Below are 15,320 nucleotides of genomic sequence, written 5' to 3'. Positions count from 1 at the left end.
TTAAAAGCATGCTGCATCTGAGCCCAAGTTGTGATGCTATCTTTAGATAAACCCATGAACAAACGCAAGGTTGCATCCTTGAGGGTAGATGGAAATAGTTTTAATTTTTTCTCATCATCTATATAGTCATAGGATCGGCATATAACATCAAACTCAAATAGGAAAGTGTCGGGGACCTCTATGGTCAGGCCATGGAAATGAGGTAGGGAAGAGGGGCTTATATTCTTCATCTTAGTGTCCTTGTTGGTTTCCTTGATGGGGAAGGAACCCTCAACTCTCTCTCTATTCCCTCTATCAATTCGGTTTTCAGCCATTGGTCAGTAGGAATGGGTTCTTCTTCGTATTCTTCCCCTGTAGGTTCTTCAAATATATTAGGTTGCTCAACTAAAGGTTCCTCCAGTTCACAGCCACTAAAGAAGTGAGAAGGTTGGTTGTTGGATGCAGTGGGGGTATTTGGCAAGAATTTCACTAAATTGTCCCTATTCCTACGAGGCATGAAAGGAAATGTTTTTGGGTTGGTTTTTGTAAGACATTTTTATGCTGGAAAGTACTTTGCAGAAATGAAATTTCTGATTAAATGAAAAATCACTGACAGAATGAAGAAGCTACTTGATGAAGTGAAATTCTACTTGTAGAATGGAAAGGAAAGTAGATAATGAAAGATGAAAGAAAGGAAGCTACTAGATAACTTTTTGCATAAATAAACTAATGGTAGAAAATTGAAGACAAGAAGTAGAAGAAAAGAAAGCAGTAATCACATTCTACTCAAAAACCTCCCAGGAAACGGTGCCAAAAAGTGATGAGCACCAATATTGCAGCAAGGATGTTGCAACTCCTGGGCTACCAGCTTTACTCATCAACCCAGGGTTCACACAAACTTGGAGGTGATAGTGCTATATGCGCAAGTAAAAGTGAAGCTCATGCCTATTGTCACTGTTCATCTGGTGAGAGACCCTAGGAGTTCCAATCAAGACTTCTATAGAGTCAAAAGAAGCTTGATTGTTTGATGGAAGAAGGGTAAATCTATTCTAAGAGAGCTACTCCAGTGCAGTAATGAGGAAAACAACATGTAATGCTAAATCACACCCTATCCTAATTAACCATTTAAACAGCTATGCTAATAATAATTGATAAATCAACACTAACCTAATGCTGCTATCTAAGTTACAGAAGTAAAGAGCATCAAACCATACTAATGTGTGAGCAAGAAAACTAAACTAAATTTGTTTTCACTTTTTAGGTTTTTTGGTAAAATCAAGCATGCAATTTAATTGTTCTTGTGGATGTGACAGGTGGATGGAAGGTGGTTGAAGATGGCTAAAAGGCTTATGAAGTGATTGGATGGGGTAGAAGGGTCCTAGGATGCTTTTTGTGACTTCCTAGAGGTTCCCCATCAATTCAGCCTCAAAACAAGTCGTTTCAGGAAAACCCACACAATGTACTAGAAACCTATATGATGATAGAAATTACAGGAAACCTAGAGGATACAACCGAGAGTGAATTGTGAGGTGTTGGAGGTGTTGGGAAGCTAGGAAAAGAGGTGTGATGAGTGGGATAGGGTGTTAGAAGGTCTAGGAACACTCAGGACTCAATATCCAAGAGAGAAGATGGCTATATTCAGTCAATGTGTTTAGGGGAATTTCAATGAAAGGACAAAAAACTAGTGAGGGTGATGGTGGAACAAGAAATGGTTAAGGTTGATGAGTTGGAAGATGGAGGTTGGTCATGAAGTCTAGACCTCCCCCTGAAGTACCTGCAGTGCTTAAAACATGTGTGTCTTTCAAGAACTAGGCAATAAGATTCGTCTTCATTAACTAGAAAAACATGAATCAATTGCCCATATCAAGGAAAATTTTAAGAACCACCCAAAATTTATATGTATAATAAATGGGCTAATCCCCATGATACATAGGAAAAATGGGAGGCGATTTTATCAATAATATAATATGTATATATAATTTTTTTTTTTCGAATCTCTCACCAGATTATATTATCTTGTACAGTGATGGAGAGTCTTTCACTGAATTATAAAATCTTGTAAGATCCTGGCAAATCTTTTACTGAATAATAAAACAATGTGAAGTCTTGGCTAATGTTTTGTTAAAGTATGAACCCTATATGATAATAAGAAAACATATTCATTAAACTGTAATATACTAACATACATGTTTGGAAAAAAGAAACATAATTTTCTCTTCCTACAAACAATTTTCCAAGTTTCAGTGACCATGTTTGTTAAGGTTCTTACAATACACTCTTTCATATCCTTCTATTAGTTTTGATAATATTCCACTACAAAGTTCTTGTAGGTGTTGATATTGACAACGAGTTCTGTCAAGGTAGGAGAGATTAATCTTTTCTCTACAACTTTTTTCAAGCTACCACTTTTTTCAAGTTATCAAATTTCTTTCTTATTCCATAGACTCCAACTACGAGATAAAAAAAACACATCAAGTTTGTTTACCCCAACACACCAACAATTAGCAAGTCCCAACTATATTATATAAGAAAGTATTAGGTATCCCAAAGGCTTGAAGGGGATCTAATTGAAAGAAATGACCATTGTGAGAATCCTTCCAATCAATATATGAATATATAATTGTGATTTATTATTATTTTAATTGGAAATATTCAATTAAATAATAAAATCTAATTACGTCTCTCCCAATCTAAATTTCTTATTAGCCTAATTCACTACCCTCATAGCTCTCACATTTTTTAACAGTTTTGTAACATGTAGATTAATTTCCTTTTTGGTGAACAATCTCCACCTTTTAGGAAAATATGGTGTAATGGCTCCAACCCCTACAGATCATTAGGACAAACTAAGAATAGCATAAAAGATGAAAGGTTGTACAAACTAGCTTATTTTTCAAACAACTAATCCAGCATCAGTACCTAAACATTTTCATGAAGATATCATATTGAGAATGTTTGAAAAATGGTGAGAAATCTTCTGGATGCAGAAAGAGTGATAAGGTTTCACTGTTTTGAATTTTTTTTGTTAAAACAGAAAAAGTTAGAAACCAATATTAATGGAGATATTGGTATTTTTTACTAAATTTTGTGAAGTGACTAAATGTAGCTTTAACCATTCACCTTAAGATGTTTTTACAATATAATTTCCTAAGTCTATTTAATATCTTCATTATCATAAAAACCAAACTATATCCATCTTAACTCCACATCTACCACTCTTAGGCGGATGAAATCTATTTATCCCTATGAGCACTTGGTAGACCCAGAATTAAGATGGATCTAAGATGACAAAATTTCTCCTTTAAATAGTCTATGCTCACATGAATACCATGGTATTACCATGGGTCAATACCATGGGTTATCATAAACCTGGAGCTTAAAAATAACTATTAGTAATTTATAAAAATTAATAAAATTAATAATTGATTTTTATTTTTACCAAGTTAAAATGTTTAACATACATTAAATTACAACATCCATTTTTAGTCTTGATCCACCAAGCCCCGAGAGAGATCAAATATTTTTTCACTCTATGCTAGTTTGCATATCACGATATTTGATCCCTCTCAGGGCTTAGTAGATCCAGAGTAAAGATAGATCTATGTTGGTTTAATTCCCCCATTTAAATAGGCTACATTCCACGTGAATACCATGGGTCAATACCATGTGCCATTTTTATTTTTATTAATAGTAATATTAGGGTTAATAATGTTTTTTTGCATGGTATTAATAATAATCTAGTCCATGGTATTTGGCCCATAATATTTTTCCCATAGGTTTCACCTAAATATAACGCATTTTTTGAGTGTTCGTAAATATAAGGTGACTTATGGAGTAAATATAAAAAAATGTTTTATTTGTTTACCATACCTCTCGTTTATTTATATTTTTATTTGTTTACACCCTTCCATGTATATAAGGTGACTTATGGAGTAAATATAAAAAATGTTTTATTTATTTACCATACCTCTCATTTATTTATATTTTTATTAATTTACCATACCTCTTTTATAAATATGGTATTTGGCCCATAGCATTCACTTAAATAAAACCTATTCTTGAAAATTAGGGTGAATGGAAGGTTGTAACTCCTAATTTCAAGGGCTAAATTTACCTTTTTTATCCTCTCCCTTAAAATAAGGTGGGCTATTTGAGGCAATTTGTAAAAATGAACGATGATACAAAATATTCGCCCAATAAAAATTTAAAACCCCTTAATTTTGCCAAAGGGTGAACATTCGCCCCTAAAATCTTCCATGGCTCATATTATGCATGAAGAAAGTGCTGAAGGAAATGAGAAAACAAGTGCGATCTTATTGCAAAAATAGAGTAATGGAAAAATATGACAATGAAATGAACCAAATGCTGAATCAAGACAACAAACTCCAAAGCTCATGCAGGAACTAGAAATTTGTGTTTTTGGGGCTGCTGAAGGGTCTCTTCCTCAAGTCATGGTTCTAGAGGGAGGAAGTGAGGCCAAGGCACCTGTTGACACTTGTTGTGATCCTTTTTCTCCTTGCTAACTTGCTAATTGAAAGAAGGCACAAATGGAAGCAAATTAACATACAACCAATCTAATCTACACTACTGTAATGGAAATGCAGCTACTTAAGGGAATGAAAAATCAAACTATGAATCTATGCTAACATACATGTACAATAAAGAAGAGCCTTAGCTGCTAGTGTTAGGCCCTAACCCAAGAGCTTCAGCCCTCTGAGCTAACTCAATGCTGGCTCAAAACAAGACTCATTCTTATTACCAAAACAATGGATTTCATAAAAAACTTCCACAAGTCTTGCACCTCAAAAATAGAGTAGAGTTTTATAATAAAAAATTAGAATCCTACTAAGGTCCTAAGCCTCTATACTTATACATCTGAAGTCTACAATGACTTCCTTAAAATTAGGGAGGCTTGGCTCTCAAACTCGAGATAAATTGGTGCTTTGTCTTTCACTTGCTTAGCGGCCTTCTAGTCCTCATGATTTGGTTTTTTGCACTCCGAGCTGATGGAGGAATATTTGAATGGAGGGGTAGTAAATGAGGAGGATTTACCTCATATAATTCCTCTTCCTTGTCCCATTCAAGTTTTGACCAAGGTCTTTGACAAAATTCCTTGCTTTTATCCTTTAATCCCGCATTAAATGCACATTAGACCACAAAGCAAAATATCCAACTCTAACTCATCTCATAAACAAAATATAATCAAAAGTATGCAATAAGTTGTGAGAATAGTTGGTTTGACTAGGCTAGTAGGTGAATTAAGGCCCATATAATTACCCAATGATGGGGCTCATCAAAAGCCTTTCACAGGCCACCTTAATACCACCAGAAGAGAGTCATAATTCATCAAGAACCTTTCAAACATACTAATCATTCTCAGAAGAGGAGATGTTGGCTAGATCCCGATCACTAGAATTACGGGTTTCCATATATTCTACCCCCTTTGAATCACAAGATATGTGGCTCTCCACATGCATCAGATGGACCTCTATATTTTACACACAAAATCTAAGGTTCCTAAGCATTATCATCACATCTTCTACAAAGGTGAAGATTTTATACTTTTTCACTTGCTTGTCTCTCAAAACCAACCCCATAAGCCCTTCCATTTTCCGAAGGAACGCCACTAATTTCAGGTACTGCTTACACCTTACCCTAGTGTGAACACAGTCCAATACCCAACCTGACATGTCTTCCAATAACTCAAAGTCCAAGAGAGATTTTCTCTCTTCACCTACTTTAATTTCCATCCCATAAATCTCGTGGAGAGTCGCAAGTGGAATAGCATTAAGATAAGTCGCCACATAGTCATGGGAAAAAGTCTTTACAACACATTGGCCAAGTTGATATTTCCCACCTCCTCCCCTCATGTTCCTCCACTTTTTCCTGGGTGGCATCATAGAGTCACAGGAGGGTTCTTTAATTTCCCTGCAAGTATTTCCTCTACCTATGAGAGGGTACAAATAGTGACTCATCCCTAATTTTTCAAAACTCGGATACCAATAAATAATTTTGTCACAAAAACGCTAGAAAAATGAATTGACTAGATAAACACCCACCCGTCAGAGAGATGGAAAAATTAAAATAATTTGGAGACTCAACCCCATTTACCATTCAATACGCCAATCTATACCCCAATAGTAAGGAACTATCATGTCCTAAATCCCACAAACCATTTACCAAGCCCATCCCACAAGAATTGATGAGATTTTCTAACACACAAACCACCCTTCAACTTGAAACCCATTTACCCAATTCCTAAAGAAGAAGTAGACCCAATGCCTAATACTAAGCCTGATATATAGACCCATCAAATACCCCATTCCCCAGGATAGGAACCATAATTAGCCACTAAGACCCTAAACTTAGAACAATTACACTCCCAGAAACACTCAGCACGTCATACAATTTTGACCAAGGCGAGACTAGCAAAGAGTGTACCCGACTTACCACCTTCCCATATTAGTAAAACATTCCAGGTGAAATACATCACTCCTCGCGTGATCACTCAAACCCAAAGATATTCTTGAGAGGAAACCAAAATGTGGTGTGTTGAGAGAATTCCACTCTTGCGAACCAGGCCAACACCTTCCTTTTCACTGAAAATTCACTGCTAACAAGTCGAGTGGTGTGACTACACCAAGGACACAAGGGACTCACCCTCTTTCTTGGAAACTCTACACTAGCAAAATCTACAATTTGATAGCATTAAGGAAACGAGGGACTCACTTCCCCCCCAAACCAACTAACGCAAATGCCTTCACCTTCCAAAACTTCCATTATGAATCCCCTCTACCAAGTGGAGGGTTTCATGCTCATGCATGTGAGACACCTAGTGTGTACTCTTTTCATCATTTTGCAATTATTCCAGCAAGGGTGGTGCATGTTTCCCCACACATCGCTCCTTCCAACATAACACCCATGGTGGGCTCCAGTATTGCAGCAATAATGCTGCAACTCCTGGGACTCCCTTCTTTACTTTTATCAACCCAGTACTTCGTAACAAACTTGGAAGCGACGGTGCTGTATGCACAAGTACTAGCTCTTGCTGCAGCTGTCACTTGGTCAGCTGGCACAAGTCCGCTAGGGGCTTAAGCCAACTTCTATGAGCTCTTAGAAGAAGCTTTTTAACTAATGGACGAAAGCGAACTCAAAGGAAGCTAATCTACTTGCGGAAAGAACTAAAAGCCAAAAAGTAACGCAAACCCTAGCAAACCCTAATTCTACCAGCTAGTCCTACTGATACAAAGGAGAGAATGCAAACTACTGAAAGGGATTCCATTACTTCTATGAAGGTAAAATACATGTGTCTAGACTACCTCTACCTGAAGAAAACATCTTTTTGTATTTTTGAATAAGTTATTAGAATTATCATGCATGTGCTTTTAACTGTTTTTTTTTGTGCAGAGGTGGATTGGTGAGAGGAAATGCTTGGAGGAGGTCGGGAAGGTTCGGAGAGGGCCTAAGGGGTCCCTAACACCCTTCCATAGAGTTTCACAAAGTTTGGCTATCAAGAAACCTCATTCGTGAGCTTCTACAGGAAGTCTGCAGGGGTTCTACAGGATGTTCAGGAATTTCTACAGGATGTTCAGAAATGGGATTTTGGAGCATGGATGGAGGGAAAAAGATGGAGGAATGGGTATGGAGGTGAGATAAGGGTGTGAGGAGGTCCAAGACTTGGTGGATGGAGCTAAGGAATGGCGAGGATGGTTCGATTTGTTCAAGGGAGAGTGAAGCAATGTTGCACAACAATTAGGGTTATGTGAGCAAATGTGGCAAACGTGAGGTAAGGATTCTAAGTAGAGGGTGGAGTGGATGGTTCTGATGGAGAATAAGTAGGTGAAGGAGTGGTACAGGTGCTTTGCAAGTTGTTTTTCCAATCTGAACCAACAAAGACTTGTAAATTCAAAGACCTAGTTACGTTGACCTAATTTGCTAGCTGTCAGTAAAGAGAATAAACAGAAGTGTGACTTGCAATGAAACCATGTATTTTAACTCATGCAACTAAGCAAAATGAAAGTCTGAACTTGTAACCAACTTCTACACATGAAGATCAAACACTAGTGATTGCATGGCAAAGCAAAATCAGTGTTTTTGTGGGCAGCAAAGTCATCCTAGTCACAGCTCCTGATCCCACTGAGGGAGAGGTGAATCCACAGATGTTTGATGGCCCTTTTCTTGAAGCTTTCTCTATTAACAACCTATAAACTAAATCTGAGCATGAAAAGCTATTTTACTCATCAAAAACAACCTCAATAACAAAACAAGATTTAAATCTAAATAGCATATTTTATTCTAAGAACGCAACAAAGACACATGAAAGTAAACAAAGGAGGTACTGGGCACTTGAGATGGGCCCAACCCCAAGAGCTACAGCCTCCTAAGAGAGATTTAGAGCTGGTGCAAATCTGGATTCATCTTTATTGAGCAAGAAATGTTACATTCCAAAAACTGTCCACAAGGAGAATTTGAAAATGTGCTGAAAGCAAAGATAATCTACTGCCTAACAATCGAACTACAAACTAGCTAACTTCTGCCTACAACATGACTAAAAAAATGACTACAAAATGACTATAAAGTGACTAACTGAAATGAGGCCCTAAGCCCTCTTATTTATACAAATTGAGGACCCAACAGTCCTCCTAAACTTTAGGGACTCGGCTGCCCAAAACTTGCAGTTAACAGCAGTCTTACTTGACTTGCTTGGCTGCCCTTCTGATAATCGATTTGGTCGCCCTTGAACTCCGAGCTGATGGTGGATAATTCGAGGTAAGGGACCATAAATGAAGGGGACACCTTCCTACAAATCCTCTCCATTGTTCTCCCACGAATTTGGCTTCCAAGTGCTCATTAAAGCCTTTGATTTTGTCTCCAAATTGACCAAAAAGACTACACAAAGCACACATTAGACTTGTTGGCATAATGACTAACCCAATTCACTCTATTAGCATAAATATAATAAAAAACATGCAATAAACTAATGAGAATGGTGGATTAAGTCAAATTAGGAGGTTGAATGAGCCCATATAATTATCCATTTTTGGGGCTCATCATCACCCCCCTACTGAAAGTGTTGCTCATCCTCTGAGCAACCAATCTATCTCCTCATCTTTGATGGCCTTGGTGGCCTCCCTGTCATGCCAAGCTTCTGAAGTGATGTCCTCTTCTCGGTCATGAAACCATGCTTTTCTCTCTACTTCTTCCCACTGCCTGCTCCTTTTCCTAGAGAATTCTCAGCTTTGGTATGATTGTGCAAGTATATTCAATCAGATGGTGGCAATGGTGGTGAAAGGAGATGAAACCAGTGGAGGATGGAAGAAAAGAGTGGTTGCATGCCTCCTCAACGGACTTCAAGCTTCAAATCACTCTCCATAATCGATTCTGGCCTACCCAAAGGCTCTACAGGATGTTTCTGGTAGAAATACAAAACTTCCTGTAGAAAGTCCTGTAGCTTCCTGTAGAAGGTTGGACCATGACTAGATTGTGTCCGAACCCTGAAAAAATGAGTGTTCATGGAGGGGATGGATGTGAGGATGCCTGGGAACTTGGTAGGGACCCTTCTGCTGGTGTTGGGAGGCCCCCTTTCCGCATTGTGTTCCTGCAACAATTTCCAAGGATTAAACTTGTTTTTTTTTCTCTCTGTTTCTTCCTTCTTTTTCTTTCTTGCTTTTCCTCTTTGCTTTTCCTGTGGCTTTTCCTGTGATGGTTTGCCCTAGGTTTTCTTCCCCTTATCTTCCTTACCCTTATTTTTCTTCTCTGCCTCAATATCTTTCTTCCTCACGCTTTGTTTTGGCTTGTGCACTGATCAGAATGGGAATTCTATATATGGTTTCCCCCCCAGAACGTGGAGGACAGTATCCCTCAAGTGTTTGTTCTTTGCAAACCATTCAACCAGTCCTGCCATCTTTTTCACTCTATCGAGTCTTGCCATAGAAAAGATAATGGGCTTTTTATGGTCATTCAAAATACACAAGTGTTCAGCTGTCTGTTCAGGATTGAACAAGAGTTCCTCAATTGAACCATGTAAAGCAGTAAGACGATGCTGCTTCTCTGTATAAGGGAAATAAATCTGCATGTCTGCTCCAGGAGAAACAATGTTGAATTTGGGATCAAGAACATCAATTCCACGAACCACACGATAAAGACCAGGAAGGGTGAAAGCAATGTGGCTCTCATACTATCCAACAGTATCCTTGCTTCCAGCAATCTCTTGATAGGTGCTAGTGATAATAAAATCTGCATGATTCATTAGATTTGCAGTAAATTGGCAAGAGAAATGGTATTTTTCTTCATATTTTTTCAGTATATGTCTAAATCTGAGTATTTGGTCTCCTCCAAAGCATGGGCTATGTTGCACTGAAGACAATTCCAAGCAGCAATAAGAAAACGGCTTTTGAATTCATAGACAGACTTGCATTCACATTTTCCCTACCCCCTCAACACGTCGAATTCACCACCTTTTGAATTATTTCCATGGGAAAGTTATGTTCAGGCCTACCTCACTAAGAATTTCCACCCTTGACGTGAACAGTCCAAGCTTCTTCGTATGCTGGGTCTCCTGTAGCACAACTTCCTGTAGAAACGCCTGTAGAGTGCCCCTGTGCCTCTGAGCGAGCCTAATACGCAGCAGAATCTCGAAGACAGGTAGAAAAACACAGTGGAGGACGATAGGTTAACCGATTGTGCACACTTCAGTTGAGGATGTGGAAAGTGCAGATGAACAGCAGTTCGTGAGTTTCAGCCGAGCCCTCTTTAATTACTGCGTGATTTGTGGTGAGGTGGCAATGTTGGACACCTAATCCTAAAGGGTTAGTGTGGAAGCAGAAAAGACTAAGCAGTCCAAGAGACCTTGGGATCTGAAACCCAAGAGTCATATGTTGTACTATAAATGTATATCTGATGTTAATAAAAAATATGTACTGAATGATTTATCTTTCACTCTTTTGTTGTCCATGTGTGTTTAACATGGTATCAGAGCCACTTGTTTTTCTGTGGCCTGTTATGTGCATGTCAGTCCTGGCCCTCTGCCATATTCTTTTCCAGCGCTCTTGACATGCTGCCTCTGCCTCTACCATATAACGCATCTGTCCAAGCCATTATGAGACCTGCGTTCTCTGTCCATAAATGCCCCATTTAAAAGCGCTGCTCCACCTGCATTTAATACGCTGCTCTCTACACACAAACGCTCCTTCACCCAGCGAAATTTGTGCCATTCTTTACCTGCGCCTGACACTCACTTGACAGAGGAACGTTTGCATTGTTCATCCGAATAAGTTGATTGCTCTCTGAGCGCATTGCCTGAGCGTTTGCCTGACACACCTCTGCTCCCTGGCGCACCAGCGCTGCATACGCTCTCTGCTCTCTATCCTGACAAATCTGCTCTTTGCAGGGTCTATAGGGTTTGCAGCGTATATCTTTACAATAATCTGCATACTGAATTTTAAATAATGATACCACACCACCTGAACTCGAACGGTAGAGACGCTCTCTGTAGATTTCGATGAGAATACGGTGCATTCATTGACATTCCGTTTTGAAGGATTCATTCTTTAGTTATCCACCTTCGAACATGTTCGATCCGATGACCTTTCTATGCCATTTACCATTTGAAATCCCTGTATACTATGCATATTTCCACTATTGTTGAAGCTTCTTTCGAAGAATTCATGGTGTTTCCCCAACATTAATGGCGTTTTCGGAGCTTGAGTGGTGTTTTCCGAGCTGTACTGCTGCACGCAGCGTCGCGAAGAAGATGCGGCATTTGTTTTTCTGAGTACTCGAAGGCCGAAGGGGAGTGGAAAGTGTCCAAGAAAGAGGAAGGAGCCCGACTTCGGTGGTGGCTTATCTTAGAAGAAGAAGTAATAGAACAGCTTCGATCCAAGAAGATAACATGGAGGATAAAGGCATTATGCACAGAGATTGGAAACATGAATTCCTCCCTTTATAATATTAGTGGCTACATTCTTGCTAATGGCCAAAGCAACCACTCAAAATGATTTAAATTTTAGAGGATGCAGTAGTTTCATATAAATTTACTCTTCCAGTGGCTGGAGTCGACTTCTGTTCAGTTCCGGTCAAGTTGTTTTGATTCTCTCTGCTCAGTTAATTAGAATAGATTTTTTCAACTCGTCATCTACGTTATAATGATAAACCAGCATATATAAATATGGGCAGACGCAGAGCAACCCAATAGCCAGTATCTGTTTGTATTTGGGTTGAATTCGTGGACCTCCATCTGAGGATAAACTGGATTGTGTAACCTCTGCAATGGCGGATTTTGCAGTAGTAGAAACAGATCTCTTCCTCAAATCACCCATCCTCTCAGATTCGTCGATTTTGACTTCTTCGGATCTCTGTATATATTGAAATTTAACTCCCTGCGCTTTGCAGAGGATCGTCCCTCTTCAATTCCAGTGTGCTCTAAAGGAGTCAAAGGGTTCTCTTCATTCTACAATTGGTTGATGCAATTCGGCCACATTTACCAACTTTGCGCAGTAGTCCTTTTGGCAAGCGAATTCTTTCATGTAACAATTTGAAAAAGTAACCTGTATACATGTCATTTTGGAGACTCGTGGTTTTATAGAATACAACTCTGGCACCCAACGTTCTCATCAGTGTGCCACATTTTGTAGACTGTAGATTATTTTCTTTTTATTGCCGTGTAAAATCAAGTATTGAATGTGTAGCCTCATAATAAGATCTTGTGGCTAGCAAGAGCACTGTATTTGTTGTTTAGATTGGAGGGTAACGAGTGCCTGTATCGGCTCACAGTTGTACACCGAATCAAATCAGTAATTGTTTCATGAGGAAGTGTCATTTGCAGCCAAAAGTGTATATCTTTTGAGAATCCCTATAGAGCAATCATTTTAGATACAAAGATTAATGAGTGTTCCACAGACAGGCTTGTAAGGACATTTTTCTGTCTGTGGTTATGTATCAGCTGTTTTCTTTTATAGCTTCCTGGATATAACTCCAAAAGCTTGCTGCTGATACTATAAAAGGAGGACTATAAACTCAGATCTTTATAGTGACAGAAAGTGCCCAGTTGGATCCTGCTGAAGAGTGGAGCATGCTTTGTTGGAAGTTAAACTCTCAGGTGAATTGAAGAAAATTCATTTTTTTGAGGAGTCTGTTTTCTGGATATCACCATTCTTTGTATGTTGAATCTATTGCAAGCTGATCAATTTGAAGTTGTTGCCATAAGTTTATTTGGTGTCCATCTTTTCCTCGTTGTTTTACTATCTTTTGAGGTTAGAAATGGCTCCAATCAGTGCAATATTAGAGTTAGTGGACAATCTAATACTCTCTAGTATGAATAATACAGTCAAAATCAGCAAGGATTTTCTCACTGATATTCATAGTTGTTTGCAAAATGTACAAGAAAAGATCGATTTTTTGCAGCTTGAATCACAGCTACAGCAAGAAGAGCTACATCAAAATAGACACCATTCTGAACCTGTTTTTGTTCAGAACATTGAGACAACCACCCATCAGCAGCATGTTAATAATGTTACAGTTTATTCAAATAAAGCAGCAGTTGAACATGCAGATGCAGAAACTCAATCTGCACTTCCCAAGCCCATCATCAGACCTTGGGAACAGCTTGTCCACAACAAGCACAGAACTGGTCTTGGATATGACAAGGACTTGTCCTTTCATATTCCAGACTATGCCAAGCCCATTCAGTTTCAGAGTGCTGGATTCATTCATGACAGTTCACTTGCTCCTTATGACAGTTCAGTTTCAACTATTCCAGATTCTACTCCTCTTCCACCACAACAACAACAACAACAGATCATAAAATGCCAACACTGTGACCGAGTTGGCCATCTGAAAGATCACTGTTTTGATCTTCATCCATGTAAGCACTGTCATAAAACCAACCATTCTTCACACAGATGCTTCAGAAATAAACATCCAGCAAGAACAAAGATTCATCTTGGATGGATCGCTTCTTGGCAATGGGCATCAACAGCCAAGAAGATATTCCAAACACATGTTAGAACTTGTTCCAGAGTATTAAACAGTCTTGCAGTTGAGTTTTCTCCATCTTCTCACCTTGTACCTGACAGGGGGGGAAATGATGGTCATCTACAAGCTTCAAAGCCACATCAAGCGAGCCTGAGCCACAACCTGCCACACCAGTTTCAGAGTTGTAGCCAGAGACAAGATGCCTGAACATGCCTTCAGTTGGCAATCTGGGACACTTCCTCTAGCAGAAGACTCCAGCTTCTTGCCAGTTTTGGAAGAATTCCAGGAATTGCAGAGTTGTTGGTCATCCTTAAACCATCACAGATTGAGAACACTTCCTCTAGCAGAAGACACCAGCTTCTTGCCAGCTTTGGAAGAGTTCAGGAATTGCATTAAGCATTCCAGAGTTGTTGGTTATCCTTAAACCATCACAGGTTGAGACTTCCCTTTTCAGGTTGAAGTTTTACCTTTTATGCGGGGTGAGACCTCCCTTTATTGGTTGAAGGTTTCCCTCTTTAAAACAATAGGATCACTTCCTCTAGCAGAAAACTTCAGTTTCTTGCCAGTTTTGGAAGAGTTTCGGGAACTGCACTAAGCGTTCCAGTGTTGGTGGTCATCCTTAAACCACCGCCCTTTATACCAACATTTCATAGAGCACATTCAGCCTAGTGCTGCCATGTATCTTTTGCACATTTTGTATTACAGCTCTTTTCTTGGACTCATACATAACCCTTCGGATTAAGGGGGGGAATGTTGGACACCTAATCCTAAAGGGTTAGTGTGGAAACCGAAAAGACTAAGCAGTCCAAGAGACCTTGGGATCTGAAACCCAAGAGTCATATGTTGTACTATAAATGTATATCTGATGTTAATAAAAAATATGTACTGAATGATTTATCTTTCACTCTTTTGTTGTCCATGTGTGTTTAACAGGCAAAAACATGTGCTGGCCATGCAGACGGAAGTTCTGTCACAAATCATCATATTTCCTACCTGTGATCACTCCATCAATCACGTTGAAGGTCAAACAGTCACCATTACTTGTTTCCCAATTTCCTCCTGAGATGGCTGAGCGCACGTGTCTTATTCACCCACCGAGTGCTGTTGAACTGGATGAGGGTGGCCAGTTAGCTGGCCACCGATTTTTGTAATCCCAACCATCTCATTGCTCATGCTGTTTCCGAATTACATTCATGCAATCAGAGGAATGAGTTTTAGTCACGTACCTGAAGTCAAATGGTTGTTGTGAGGTGCTTTTTGCTGCTGCATGCATTTGTTTCGGTGGTTGCATGATGGCTCCTTTGTGCTATAAGCTCTTTGCTGTCTAATGTGTGGTTATTTTTCTTGTGCAGGTATCCTCTAGCTGGATC

Source organism: Pinus tabuliformis, chromosome 3_1 (assembly GCF_031772625.1).
Source record: "Pinus tabuliformis cultivar Carrire ecotype Pingquan chromosome 3_1, CPIR1, whole genome shotgun sequence".
NCBI lineage: Eukaryota > Viridiplantae > Streptophyta > Pinopsida > Pinales > Pinaceae > Pinus > Pinus tabuliformis.
Note: the sequence above shows the minus strand (reverse complement) of the source record.